The 14865-nt window shown below is 51.0% G+C and overlaps 1 long non-coding RNA gene across 1 annotated transcript; it reads right to left on the bottom strand.

Annotated features, from left to right (window-relative positions):
- Nucleotides 1–2682: 2682 nt before the first annotated feature.
- LOC106998208 (uncharacterized) lies at nucleotides 2683–6257 on the bottom strand. The gene is made up of 2 exons (XR_001444589.3): nucleotides 5668–6257; nucleotides 2683–5458 (listed from the first exon to the last, which is right to left on the bottom strand). It is a non-coding gene; the product is annotated as an uncharacterized LOC106998208 (long non-coding RNA).
- Nucleotides 6258–14865: the final 8608 nt, after the last annotated feature.

Genomic DNA, 14865 nt, shown 5'->3' with positions numbered 1-14865 from the left:
CTGCTGCTGCCTGTCCCCTTGCTGTGCTGCATCTTACCTCATAGCACCAGCACAGCAGGTGTGCATGCATGTGTGCACATGTGAGTGTGCATGGGCACATGTGTAGCTGTGTGTCACACAAATGTGTGTACATGCATGTGCATGTGGTGTGAGTGTGCACGGCACACATGTATGTATGTGTCTTGTGTGCACATATGCACATGTGTGCACGTGTGAGTGTGCACAGGCACATGCATAGGTGTGTGTCACATGAATGCACATACATGTGTGTGCACGTGCGAGTGTGCATGGCACACATGTATACATGTGTCGTGTGAGTGTGTACACATGTGCATGTGTGCACATGTGAGTGTTCATGGGCACATGTGTAGGTATGTGTTGCGTGTGTGAGTACATATGTGCATGCACATGTGAGTGTGCATGGCAAACGTGTATGTGTGTCACATGCGAGTATGTGGGTACATGTGCATGTATCTGTGTGCATGTGAGTGCATGCACACACATGCACAGGTGTGTGCATATATACAAAAGTGTGTGGACACACATGCATGTGCATATATACACATGTGCATGTCTGTGCACGTGAATGTTCTTTCTCCCTATTAGAATGCAGGTATACTCTCATCTCCTGTCATGTCTGCAGCAGCTGGCACAATGCCCAGAACATGTTGTGCTCTCAGTGGATAGTTGACAAACATACCTGTGAGTTAAACAAAACGTGTGTTACTCAGATTCTACAGGACGGGCACTAGGAGCAGTGAAAAGATGAATGGGATTCGGCCCTCCTGAAGCTCACAGTCTAGTAAGAAAGTAACTACCAGATCCTAACAGTCCTGTGTGGTGAATGCCATGCTAGCAAAATCCAGAGCGCTGGGGGCAGTCGGACGGGCTCACGGAGTCCTGCCTTCTGCAGTAGGTGGAGTTTTCACACCTGCTTTGCCAGGAATGGCAGGACAGTCAAGGCTTCATTGAAAATATAATTTTCTTTTATAGTAATTCCTATAAAGAATTGTTACTTTATAATAATGATCATTATTTTAGAGTTATCTGGAATATTAAAAACAGTGCAGAAGTTTGACCATAACAGATTGGAGCATGTCTACACTCGCACCTGGGATACGTGGGCTGGGCTATTCATTACACAGCTATTAAAAGTCACGATTTAATAACTTTTTCAGGATATGTTAGCTGTACACCTTACTCTAGGAATGCTATCAATGTATGAGAATTTATGTGTGTGTGGCCATGAGCACCCCCGGGTGTGCCTGATGACACACATGCATGCACTCAACTTACATCAAAATGTTACCATTTTATGATTCTGAGTAATGAGATTGTAGGTAATTTTTCTCATAGCATTTAATATATTACAACTTTTTTGCCAATATTCACTATCTTTATTACGAAATAAAATCAATAAAATATTTATAGAAACAAGCGTCATAAATATGGGGTTTTGCTGCTTTTCTTTTCAGGGTGGATAAAGTGTCCAGTTGTCATATCCCTGTGCTAATGGATATTATATTTAACAACAACAACAACAAATACAGCCCTGCCAGATGCCACTCAGCGCCATGCCGAGGTCCAGGGCACGCTGGTGACTTGAAAGAAGTCAGCCTCACGGCCCAAAGCGTTCTGCATCTTCTCCCCCTTCCTTACATTTCTGTCTGTTTTGGAGCAATGTTTTTCAGGAGTTTGCTTCCAGGAGGGTCCGAGTCTTGGTAGCTCATCTCCAGGTCAAACTGTTTTTCCATTCCTGTGAAATGTGGTTGACGTCATCCATGGGCTGCTTGCCTTTCCTTCTAGATGAACCCTACCTGGGACCTGAGGTTCTGGCCTGGCCTCTGGGCCCTGGCTGGTATAGGAGCCGAGCCGGGGGCCCTGACGGGGCAGGATGGCGGCAGCTCAGTTCTGGCCTGGCCTCTGGGCCCCTGGCTGATGCAGAAGCCGGGGGGCCCTGATGGGGAAGGACGGTGACGCCTCCTTTCCATGCCTCCGCAGCGGACGATCGTGCTTCCTGGTGGGGATGATTATTGATTAAAGTATCCGAATTCAATCAGAAGCTGTTTCCTGGTCCTTACGTGTGTTTTCATTAGGAACAGACGTGACCATTCTCTTTCCTTCCCTGTATTGATTTAAAAAGAGCAGCCTGGACAAAGAATAAAGAAAGCAGTCCAGCGCACACACAGACACACACACACATGCACACACACGCACCCCCCCACGCATACACACACACACGGACCCCTCCCACATGCACACGTGTGCACGCACACACACATGCACACACAGGTGCCAACATACTGTAACTTTTCTGTGTTTTAGAAAACTCCTTTGTTTAGGTTGTGGGTAGAAGGACTTGGGAGCCTTGATAACCTCTGACAACTATGTCCCCAGCCGGGTGCAGTATGGTGGCCCCCTGCTGCAAATAAATGGACTTTCTCCTTTTATTCATGATCCATACCTCGAATAAAGACAGCAGCAGAGAGTACAGCTCTTTGAAAGATTTCTTTGCAACATGGATTAGGCCTCGAGAATTGTTTAATCTAAGCATGACTGTGAAATGTTGACAGAGAGATATGTAAAACACAGGTCCAAACACGGAATGATTCAGAAACAAGGACAGGTACAGACAAATCACCCTTCTTGACCATAGAGATACAAACTATTGGATTCTGAACAACCATTTAGAGTGTTTGCCTTTATTTTCTTTGATTTTGGTGAAGACGAAAAACATTGAGATATATGAATTTATTGTTTTTAAACATGGTTTATCACTTCCTCAAATATGCCTATTTCCCTCCAATAGGAAGCCAGGACAGTACATTTCCTAGTATCTACTTTCACACGCAGACCACATCCATACCCGTGCAAGCACACACTCATGCACACACATGGGTGTGGTGTGGTCCAGGAACCGGGTTCCAAGTCAGGTGCGCCTTGTTGAAATCTCAGTTCCACTTCGCACCTGCTGTGTGACCTTGGGGAACTTGCAATAACCTTTCTGAGTCTCCAGTTCCTTATGTGCGAAATGGGGTAAAAATAATGTTTTGAGATAGAGTTGCTATGCATGTTCGCGGGTTGAAATCCCTGGCGGTAAGTGTGAGTTCCTCCTCATGGTGCCAAGATCAGACCCCGCCGAGGACTGGCAGCTCTGGAACCAGCATAGAGCTGCACCTTCTAGGTGCTTGTGAGGTGAGAAAAGCATTTGGAGAGAATTTATCAGTGTTTCCTTCTGCTTTAAGCCAGTTCAGCCCGTTTCTAATCCCTGAAGCTCTTTGATTGTGTCTTCAGTGTAAATACTGAAGATACTTTGGTAGTAACAACAGAAGAAATCATTGGAGGTGGAAGAATGTGTCAGGAGAGGAAAAATGGATAGTGTCTCCCCACCTGCTCTCTCTATTTAAGTGATTTGGATCGGAAGAGCAAACAGTTTCTAGCAGATGTTAACACCGGTTAAATAATTAATTCCACAAGCTCAATCATGGTGTTGGCAAGTCAGTGACCTAAGGCCTCCGTGTCTGAGCCTGAGCATTGAGTGACTCAAACATCGATTCAGGCATGAAGTCAGGCTGGGCAGGGACGAGGTGGGGCTGCCTTCGGGTTTCCAGGTTGTCTGTTGCTGAAAGCCAAGTGCAACCAGCAGGTCACACCCCGTCCCCACCCCGGCTGCCCTTCCAGATGCCTGGGGTGGTGGCGTGGCTTTAAGAGCTCTTGGGAAGGCCAAGGTCAGTTCCTAGCTGGAGATGGCTGTGGCCAGTGTCTTGGCAGCATCCAGGCACTGAAAGGATGATTAAGTTTCTCTCCTTCTTGGAGAGCAGGGGGGATGATTACCAGAAGTGGAGGAACTCGCCTTCTTTTGGAAAAACGCAATGAAGGGATTCAATTTCCAGAGCAATTAATCTAGTGCCTCTGGGGGTTTTACCCGTAACTCAGGAGCTGCCTTCTGTGACCCCATCGAGGCCTGGGAGGATCACCCTTCCCCAGTGCTGCTCAGAAGAAAGCGTTTGATCCGAGGATCACAACACAGGCACCTCATGAGTTATGCATGAAAAATCATCAAAGCACACAAAGCCTGGCTGGCAAAGACCAACCTGATGGCACAGGAAAGACAGAGGCTCTGGTCAAAGGAGGCCACGTCCTCGGAGGACCTCAGGAGCTGGGTCAGGATGACAAGGGTTTACGTTTAGAATGAGTTGGGATAATGTCCAGTGACTCGCTTTGGTTCTTTGAGTTAAAAAAACACAAGCAGCGTTTATGTAACAAGTCTTTCAATTCTGCACGGTTGCCAGGGCCCTCTGCGGCATCCTGCTAAGCAGGCGTGACGGATGACGGGTGAGCCAGGGCCGCTGGCCACAGCCCTTCCATTTTCCTGCAGAGCTCATCAGGAAAGGCTGCTCTGACATGGAACCAGTAAGCCCTTTCCTCTACCTGTCGGGCGATTTGCACGGGCTCTGAACCAATGTAAGTCCTGTGCTCACTCGTGAACAGGAGGGTTAGAACTCTCCCTGCTCAGGGACCGTTTACCGTGGTCTTCTGTGTGATCTTTCTAAGCAAGGGATAGGGGACAGAAGCCCAATTCTTTCATTTTCTCACTGTGGAGCCCTGAACAATGACCCCTCCCAATGTATTTTTACTTCCTAATCTTCAGAACCTGTGACAAATATCTTACACGATAAGAGATGGGATTAGGTGAGGGAGCTCTTGAGGAGGAGCTGATCCTGGATTTGCCTGGTGGGCCCTAAATGCAGTCAGAGGCCTCCAGGTGAGAGAAAGGCAGAGGGAGTTTGATCACAGACACAGAGCGGGCAGTGTGGAGATGGAGCCGGGAGGTGCGGCTGCAGCCAGGGGAGGCCTAAAGCCCCCACCCCCCCGAGCATCAGGAGGCTGGGAGGAGCCTTCCTGGACCTTCAGGGGAGCTCACTCTGCCTGCACCTGGAACCAAGGTCACGGGTCCCTGGCTGCAGGTCTGTGAGCGGGTTGATCTGTTGGTTAAGGCCACCAGTCAGTGCCATTTGACTCGGCGTCTGTGGGAGAGAAATACAGTCCCTTCCTCCTTCCTGGAGCTCCCTCCCCGTCCTTGGCTTGTGTCCTCTGGCATGCCATGAGCTGTGGCCACAGCTAGCCTCACGCTCCAGACCTTTCTGCCTGGCTTCTGCTGAGGTCTAGCATGGCGGACCCTCCCTCACGTCCCAGCCCTGACTCCCCTCATCTACCGACTGTCCCCGCTCAGCCGCTCTGAGCGCTCCCAGGAGAATGCTGTGTTCATTGCTGGGCACTGAGGGTTGTTTATGTAAATGTCACTCACGGCAGTGGACGCCTCTTCGGGCGGAATCCACGTGGCAGCTGTTGTGTCCCTGCGGGCAATTTGCTCATGAGTTTGTACTGTCACTGGAGGTTGAAGAAAAATCTCATTTATTCAATTCCAGGCTGGAGGTAGTCTGCGCCATTTCTTCATCTGCTAGATAGAATTTTGTTTTTTTAAATTCAGGATTTAAACCCTTTCTAGGAAACAGACATCTCTAGAGAAAAATGAAAGCATAAATCTACCTCTATAAGCTTGAACAAATACATTAGAGTAAAGCTCTGTTAACTCAGACTAACTTGAAGGAAATGCTGCTTATTAGCGGAAAAGATCATTTAAAGTAAAATAAACAAGGTACCCACCTTTGATCACTGTGGATTCCGGAGCAATGTTCATATTTCATGCAAGGAGGCAAAGGGCCAGGTTCCAATGTGGGATTGTTTCTCCCGCCCGGTGAGGGTCCACCTCCAAGGAGAGACACACGTGGGAAAATGGGAATTTAAAGGATTGCTGACTGTGACTCCCAATGCCCCAGCGAAGGGCTCCAGAAAAGTGAGCGGGGGCCAGGCATAGAGCCCAGGCGGGGGTCCCAGGCTAGGCCTCACTCCCAGCTCCATGGAACCTCAGCCCTGCTGGCTCCAGAGGCCAAGACCCTGTGATACAGGAGTTATTCAGAACTAATTTTTAGGCAGATAGTAAAGGTAAAGGTTCTCGGTGTAAGTTTCCCTGTAATAAAAAACACCGGAACCATCTCTTTTCTAAAAGAAAAGGCAGCTCGAAGGGCCGGACTGGCAAGCTTTGAGATGCAAATGCCGGCCATTAGAAACTGGGTCACTCAATAAGGCAGTTCCCGCTGCTGTCTTCTCCTTGCCAGCACGGGCACCAAGTTCATGGCCACCTCCAGACAACACCATGTGTTGGGAACATCATGGAGACCCGCATTTGCATATTAAAGGGCTAAGGTGGGAGGGCCAGGTTTTTCTCAGGCTATGTAAATGACACACCTGGTCAAGCCAATCCTCTGGCCTTATGCAAATCAGACACCGCCTCCTCCAGCATCCCAATAGAAGCAGCCCCTTTTCTGCCCCACAGGGGGGTTTTCTCTTTGTTCGAATCCCCCTCCCTCTGCTCTGTATGGGGTTAGGGGGGAGGGGAGCTGCTTTCTTCTTCCGTCCTGCTTTCTTGCCTATTAAACTTTTTGCACTGGGCCTGCCGCCCCTGCCAGTGGCTCAGGGGCTGAAGGGGCCTGGACCCAAGTGACCAGTAAACAGCCTCGATCTCTCTCTGTCTCTCTGCATCTCTGTCTCTGTCTCTCTCTCATCCACATCTTTGGAGACAGCCTGGCCTCCTGGGGATGGTGGGCCAGGCCTGTGAGGTCAGGGGGATCCAATCACTAAGCAGAGGATACAGAGCCCAGCCTGCCCTGCCTGCCTGGCCCCACTGCTCTTGGGGGCATGGGAGACGCTGCCTCAAGTCCTCACCACGGCCAGTGGAGACGGGACAGGGGTCTGGCATATGAAAGAGCCGTCCTGTTCAGCCCTGCTCCTGCAGAACCAGCCTCGGGTGTGCCTGTGACGGCTCCATGGAACAGGCCACTGCAGATTCTGCCGTGGCAGTCAGGATGCTGGAGGGCCCCTGCCACCATAGGGCCTGACTAGGGGCAGCTGGGCCTGAGCGGGAGCAGGGGCGGCCTGTGGGGAGAGGCCTTGGCTCACCATGTGCTGGCTCTGCAACTCTTACTAAACCAGCACTGACATCCACGGCCTCAAAACCCTCTGGTGCAAGCTTGGAGTTTGTGTTCATCCTTCCGTGTTTCCAGGGGGCTGAGCACGTTGCTTCCCGGCCTCCTGCTCCCCACAGATGAGGCCGTGCTTGGGTCACAGCTTTCACCTCTGGGGGTTACATTCTGCTCCATCTTCAGTGTCTGTGATATGGGCACGTGTCTGTTACATGTGTGTGTGCTATGTGTCCCTGTGTGTGTTTGTGTGCTGTATGTTTGTGTGTATGTGTATGTTGTGTTTTATGTGTTTGTGGTATGTCTGTTCATGTGCGGGTCTGTACGCTCTGTATCTGTGCATGTGTGTGTTTGTGCATGTGTCTCTATGTTCTTGTGTGTGTGCATGTCTGTATCTGCTGTGTGTGCGTCTGTGTGTGTATGCTCAGTTTGTCTGTGTACATGTGTGTCTGTATGCTGTGTGTGTGTGCAAGTATGTGTCTGTGTATGTGTGTATACTCTGTGTGTGTCTGCATGCTGTGTGTGTGTGCATGTGTGTGTGCATGTGTGTATCTGTGCTTGTGTGTCTGTACTGTGTGTGTCTGTGCAGGCTGCATGTGTGCATGTGTGTATATTCTGTGTGTGTCTGCATGCTGTGTGTGTGTGCATGTGTGTGTGCATGTGTGTGTGCACATGTGTCTGTAAATGCTGTGTGTGTCTATGCAGGCTGCATGTGTGCATGTGTGTATACTCTGTGTGTGTCTGCATGCTGTGTGTGTGTGCATGTGTGTGTGCATGTGTGTGTCTGTGCATGTGTGTCTGTACATGTGTGTGTCTGTGCAGGCTGCATGTGTGCATGTGTGTATACTCTGTGTTTGTCTGCATGCTGTGTGTGTGTGCATGTGTGTGTGTGCGTGTGTGTCTGTACATGCTGTGTGTGTCTGTGCAGGCTGCATGTGTGTATGTGTGTATACTCTGTGTTTGTCTGCATGCTGTGTGTGTGTGCATGTGTGTGTGTGCGTGTGTGTCTGTACATGCTGTATGTGTCTATGCAGGCGCATGTGTGCATGTAAGACTTTGCTTTGTGTGCCACGTGGGGCAGCTCCCTAGGAAGGCACCTCTGCAGGGTCCTGTTGCTCAAGGACTCTGCTCAAGTCCTGTTCCCACTGAGCTGCCTTCCTGCTGCCGGGACCCACAGTTGGAAGCTGAGCTCTGCATCCCATGCCCGGAGCAGGGGCCTCTCCTTGCTGTGTTTTTCCTGCAGGAAGCATCCTCTCAGAATGGGTGCTTGGTGGATACTGGAGCCAGGCCCCTCCACGTGCTGCTCTCAGGCCCCTGGGGGTGACCAGGCCAGTGAGGGTGGGGCCCTAAAAACCTGTGGCCATGGGAGGGTGTGCCTGAGCCTGGGGTCTCCTCCTCATAGGGGCCCTGGCCACCAGCTGGGTGTGCACTTGCAGCCCCAAAGATGCCCCACGGATCCCACCTTCCAGTGTTGCTGGGTCCTGCCTGGCACTGTGCTTCCTGCCAGCAGAGGGTGCAGTGATCGCTTGCCTTGTTGTTCCTTGTGCCCTGAGTGACTCTGTGCCCCAGAACCCCTAGGCTGACCTAAGCCCCAGTGTGGCTGCTTTGGAGATGGGACCTTGAGGCAGGTCATTAAGGTTAGATGAGGTCATGGGGGTGGGCCCTGACCCCATGGGATTAGTGTCCTTGGAGGAAGGGACACCGGAGAGCTCTCCTCTCTTTCTCTCTCTCTCTGTGCACAGAAGAAGGAAAGACCCGTGTGGGCACAGCACGGAGCCAGCCCTCCGCGAGCCGGGAGCCAGCCCTCTCCAGGAGCCAGCCCTCCGCGAGCCGGGAGCCAGCCCTCCGCGAGCCGGGAGCCAGCCCCGTCCACGTCTTCATCTTGGACTCCAGCCTCCAGAACTGTGAGAAAACAATTCCTGTCGTTAAGTAGCTGGGACGACAGGCATGCGCCTCCACACCTGGCTAATTTTTGTATGTTTTGTAGAGACAGGGTTTCACTATGTTGCCCAGGCTGGTTTCCAAGTCCTGGACTCAAGCAATTCACCCACCTCTGCCTCCCAAAGTACTGGGATTACAGGTGTGAGTCACTTTGCCCGGCCTCCAGAACCCTTTTATTTTCCCAAATGGAAACTGTCCCCGTTAAACACTCATTCCCCTTCCCTCTCCCCAGCTCCTTGCAGTCTTCACCCTCCTTCCTGTCTCTGTGGTTTGACTTCGCCGGGGAACCTCAGATCAGTGGGCCCGTGATTATTGTTTATGCTGCTTGTATCTTTAGATGTAATTGAGTTTTGAAATAAAAAAAGAAAATCAAAAATAAAACATCACATTTTAAATCAAGAATTCAAGCTGTCTTTATTTTACAAAGAATAACATGGCCACGTGAATTCACGATTCTAACGAAGTGTGACCTAGTCCTGTCACCCGGAATTCATCAGAGATCGGGGCGTGGCCTCGGAAACCTCAGGTCTCCAGGAATCCGCCAGGCCTTTCCCACACAACCAAAGCGAGAAGCAGAAGCGTATCTCGGTGTCTCTGCAAGTTTGTCGTCTTTCCTTGACTTCAGCCAAATCTTCACAGGAGAATAATCAGCAAATCAATGTAATTTTTATTCCTTGTTCACTGGTATGAGAACTGTTAGATTATCAAGCCACTCTGTAATGAATGTCTCTTTATTAGCGGAGTTGATTCCACAAAACCCACTATGAACATATTTGGGGCACAGCCGATTGCTATAAACTATAACAAAGCAAGGCTGTCATGCTCATGAATTCAGGGCAGGGCTCAGCTCTGAGGGTAGAGCAGGGCTGGGACCCCCGCCTGGGATCCAAAGTTGTTTTTCTTAAGCTGGGTGGCGGGGCAAGGGTATTCGTTAGTGCCTCGTTGTAGTGTGTAAACGTGTGTTGGTGCCTATCGCATCGAGAATACAGAACAACAGACAGAGGACATTGGTGCTCACTGGCTAGAAAGGGGGGCAGCAGGGCAGCGGGCAGGGCTGGAGGGTGTGAGGGGGCAGAGGCGCTGCAGGATCCCCAGTCTGGAGACACTTTGGAAAGTAGCACAGCGTGCGTGGGGGACAGGGGGCAGGGAGCAGGAGGGTCTACACTGGTGTGGGGCAGGGGCGGGGTCCACACTTGCGTAGGGCAGGGGCGGGGTCTACACTTGCCTGGGCATCTGGAGGCCCAGGGAGGCTTCTCCGGACTTCATCCTGAAGGGGTAGAATCCACCCTCCTGCTGGGATTCTGGCCGTATCCTTATGGTCCTGGAGTGGTCGGTGACTTGATGTGGGTCCTCATGCCCAGGAGGATGGAGGATCAGCCTGGGGCTGGGCTGGGTGAGGGCCCGGATCTTGGAGGCTGCAGCTTAAACAGAGAAAAATGAGTGGATCTGAGAAATTTGCAGTTTCAAAGATGAAATTGACAGGCCAGAGTGGCGAGTTGGAGCAGGAGGCGGAGACAAGGGGGAGCTTCGGAAAAAAGAAACAAAGTTAAGCTGAGATACAGCAGTGCACGCGATGCCGAGCGCCTACTGAGTGTTCATGCTCCGGCAATTTCATCAGTCATTGTGTCTGTCAACGCTGTGGTGGGGGGGGGGTTCTCTCTGCAGTCAGCCCCTCCCCAGACAGAGCCACCGCCTGGATCCCGGGATCTGAGGATGAAAGCGCTGAGAGCCCCTCGCGGGCCCTGGAGGACTGATGAATCCGTGACGGGCAGCGCGGCCTCAGGCCCATTGTGAGTGGGATCGCGTTGGCGTCCCCCATGGGAGATGCCACTGCAAAGTCCAAATATCTGAAGAGCCCCGACGGAGCCACGCCAGACAGTTCTTCTCCCCAAGGCACCGGCTGAGCTGCCTCATTGACTTCCCCACCCCGGTGGTTTGGAAAACGGGACACCCATCACTTGAGCTGCAACTTTGCCCCCTCTCACAGCCATGTTGTATCATCACTTTACATTAATGTTAAAAAAAAAAAAAAATAGAGGCCGGGCGCGGTGGCTCACACCTGTAATCCCAGCACTTTGGGAGGCCGAGGCGGGCGGATCACTAGGTCAGGAGATCGAGACCATCCTGGCTAACATGGTGAAACCCTGTCTCTACTTAAAATACAAAAAACTAGCCGGGGGAGGTGGCGGGCGCCTGTCGTCCCAGCTACTTGGGAGGCTGAGGCAGGAGAATGGCCTAAACCCGGGAGGCGGAGCTTGCAGTGAACTGAGATGGCACCACTGCACTCCAGCCTGGGCGACAGAGAGAGATTCCCTCTCAAAAAAGAAAAAAAGAAAAGGCATGCGGCAAAGTCTCCAAGTACAACCTGTGATGTGTTTTGCACTACTTATTCCATTTGATAGAAGTTGAAGAAAAAGGATGAGTGGCCCTGCCTGAAATCAGCCGTGGCATTTACACCATGATGTCAATTTGACTCAACATCCATCACTGCACTCACATCGCTTCATAAGCAATTTCCCAATATTTCTGAAGCCGTAGTCACAAAAAAGAAATAAGGAGTCATGCAGGTCAGGTTTTGAAAATAGATCTAAAACACAAGGCTAAACTTTCTAATAGCCAGTCATGCCTAAGATTTAAAATCCTCTTCCTTCTAACATTTTTCAATGTAGCTGTATTTGTCCAGCCTCAGCTCAGCAAGCTCAAATGAGAGCTAAAAGAGTGTTGGTCTGATGTGGTCAGCAGATGTGGCCTTAGGCCTCCACGGGTCACTCACAGGTTTGATTGATGCTTGTTGATTTAAGGATGTTTCTGCCTGAGCTCTGGCTCACTCTCCACCAGTGATTCCTCCCTCAGTTTCCACGTGTGCTTCTGTGATGGGATTTTTCTTGGGTGCGTAGAAATAGTCATGTCTCGTATGTGGTTAGAAAATTATCCCTCAACACTGGGTTCCCTTCTTCCTCTAATTCTTTCCTTCCCTTCACAGCGAGTCTACTCAGGACAGCGCCGTGGCGGACACACATGTGGCCAGGCCCCAGAGGAGTTGTTCACACTCTTGTGCATGTTTGCAATGTGCACGGGTGCAGCTCTGTGCAGCCACTCTGCCAGGCTTCCCTTTCCCGGCACCTGCCTGGAAGCTGCTGGGTCCTGTGTCTCCACACTGTCTCCCATTGACACTGCTCTCACTGACGTCCCCGGGGGTGCCTTTCATCCTTCCCCGGTCGCTTAACTACACCCGTACTCAGCGTCTCTACAGCACTCGATACTACTAACCATGGAAATCCCGGCTTCCTAGGCTTCATGACGTTGGTGGAACTGGTCTTTCTCCTCCTCTCCGTGGGGCCTCTGTCCCTTAAATGCAGGTGTTCCTTGGGCTCTGTTCCTGCATCTGACCCCTCCCACTCCCTCTCATTTCCATGGCTCCAGTTATCACCTGTGCACTGGAAACTCCCAAGCACAAGTTCGACCACATGACCTTCCCTGGAGAGCGCCTGACCTGCACAAGCCACCTGGGGACCATTTCTCCAACCGTGCCAGAGGGACCTCACCAAACTCAGAACTGAGCAGGACCCCACCTTGCCAAACGTCCTCCGGGCCTGGCGGGGAAGGTCGGAGGTGTGGGCAGGCGAGGGCCTTGCTGATCTGACCACATCCGCCCGTTCACCTCCCCAGCCCAGTCACTCACCGTTCCTGCCCCTCCAGGGAAGCCCTGGGCTCCATTTCACAGAACACATGAGGGTCCTGAGAAGATTCCGAGTTCTTTCATGTTCTCCATCTGTGTACACATTACTGCAGACAACCCCAGTGTCCCTCATGATGCAGCTCCCCTTTCCTCTCCTCTGGAAGCTTCCGTGACACCCTGTGTGGGGTGAGACCCCCACCAACCACCCGCCACTGTCGCACCCCAGCCTGCCCGTGTCGGAGAAGTTACACCCCCACCCATCACGGACGGGGAGCCCACTGGACAAAGCTACATCTGACACTGTAGGGCTCTCCCTTTCGGTATCTTCCAAATGGCTCATCATCAATTAAATAGGAAATCATTACGAGAAATACCGAGAGAAACTAAATGTTTCAATGGCCACTTAGACACAATATTTTGTTGGGGACTCAGGCTTTTTCTCCGGCAGAAACTCACTGGGGTTTGTGTCTTTCCTGCACGAACAACGTCAAATGACTCTCTGACAATTTTCTGCTCATTTCCGCAAAGTAGGGTGAGGACTTCACAACCCGGCAGAGACAAACGCTGGCTGCCAAACGCTTTGGGACTTAGGATTTCTCCATCTGCTCCTAAGTCAACAGCAATTTTTGTAAAACAGATGGATTTTCTATCTTTCCAAAGCATTCACCTTAGTTTTTGAGAGAAACAAAGCTCTCTCCTTCCATGCTCTGCATCTTAGATGTCGTATTATCATATTGTATTAACCACCTCCAGTCTTTTCTCTGTGATCACATTTTTTCAATAATAACACATGTGACTTCAAGCACAGTTTAAATGAACTACCTAATTTGTAACAGAGTAAATGAGAATTCTTCAGGAATTCCTGGCCCCATGTGGTCACTGAGGGACCTCCCTTCTTTCGCAGCAGCATGGGAACCTCTTGTCGGCTCGGGGCTGTCTGCGCCCAGACCCTAAACACCTTGCGCTGCTGTCTTTCCCCACGGCAGCCCCATCATTTGCAACCACTCGATTCTCTGCTTTCATTTGCCTATCATCTTTCTTTCCTTCCAGAACATGAGAACCATGAGGACAGGGACTTTTGTCTGCTTAGTTTATCGCTGTATATAATTACACTCAAGAGCAATGGTTCAGGTGCCTGATACACAAATTTTTGTTGAATAAATAAATTTTCCTTTTTACTCATCTCACCATCAGATGGAGTTTGCACTTGTTAAAAATTACGTTCGATTCTGGTTGCAGATATTCGAAATGGCAGGAGTTTAAACAGTGTAGAAGTTTATTTCTGTCTCTCTCGAAGGTCAGGTGCAGAGACTTCGGGGCTGGTCACAAGGTCCAGACTGCTCTGGGGATTTGTGGGCCAGGACACAGCCTCGGGCAGGGCGCCCAAAACCATGCCCCCATTTCTTTCCCATCCTTTGTCTAGAAATTACACACATGGCCACACTTACTGCGATAGGCTGGGGAATGTGTTTTTCATTCCAAGAGGCCGCTGTTTTTCCTGTCGACAATGGGTAGAACAATTAGCAGCAAGAAGCACTCTGCCGCAAGCTCGCCTGTGTGATGAGGTGGAGAGGCACTGAATGCCCCTTCCTCATCACTGTGCTGACTTTGGTGGAAGTTTATCATGATCGCCTAGGACAATGTTCACAACCTCTAGCATGTCTGCCCCAAATCTCTTCCCGATAGAATTGAAGGTGAGCTCAGGGCAGCGTGGAGTGCCCACCCAGCCTCCTCCCAGTGTGTCTGCGTCTCCGCTTAGTCTCTGAAGTGAGCTGTTTGGTTGCATGTGGATTGGCTTTTGGAGGGGAAGGGTCAGGAACCCTCATCCGATGACCCTCGCTTTCCAGAATCTGAAGTGGCACAGGATGGAAATCACACCTGCCCTGTCAAAGGTGGACACGGAACTCACGTGGAGCCTGGGATTTGGGTGGGTGATGGGGGCAGGGGACTCTTCATAGGTTCAGCAGAATAAGGAGGGTGAGGGAGGGCACAGGGGGGGCCAGGCCGCGCATCATGGGCGGGACACGGCCGCTTCCCTCCCAGGTCTCCTGCTGGTCGGAACACGAGCACATGTGCCCAGGAAGCTCGGTGGATAAAAGCTGTCACTCGTGCTTGTTTGAGAAACTGGGAGGAAGTCCTGATGAAAATGGGGTGCCTGGGAGTGGATTAGAAGAGCTTTAAAACGTCAGGCTGATGGGGTAACTG

This window comes from Macaca mulatta, chromosome 4, assembly GCF_049350105.2.
Source record: "Macaca mulatta isolate MMU2019108-1 chromosome 4, T2T-MMU8v2.0, whole genome shotgun sequence".
Taxonomy (NCBI): domain Eukaryota; kingdom Metazoa; phylum Chordata; class Mammalia; order Primates; family Cercopithecidae; genus Macaca; species Macaca mulatta.
The sequence above is the reverse complement of the archived record's forward strand: the minus strand, read 5'-3'. Positions and strand labels throughout refer to the sequence as shown.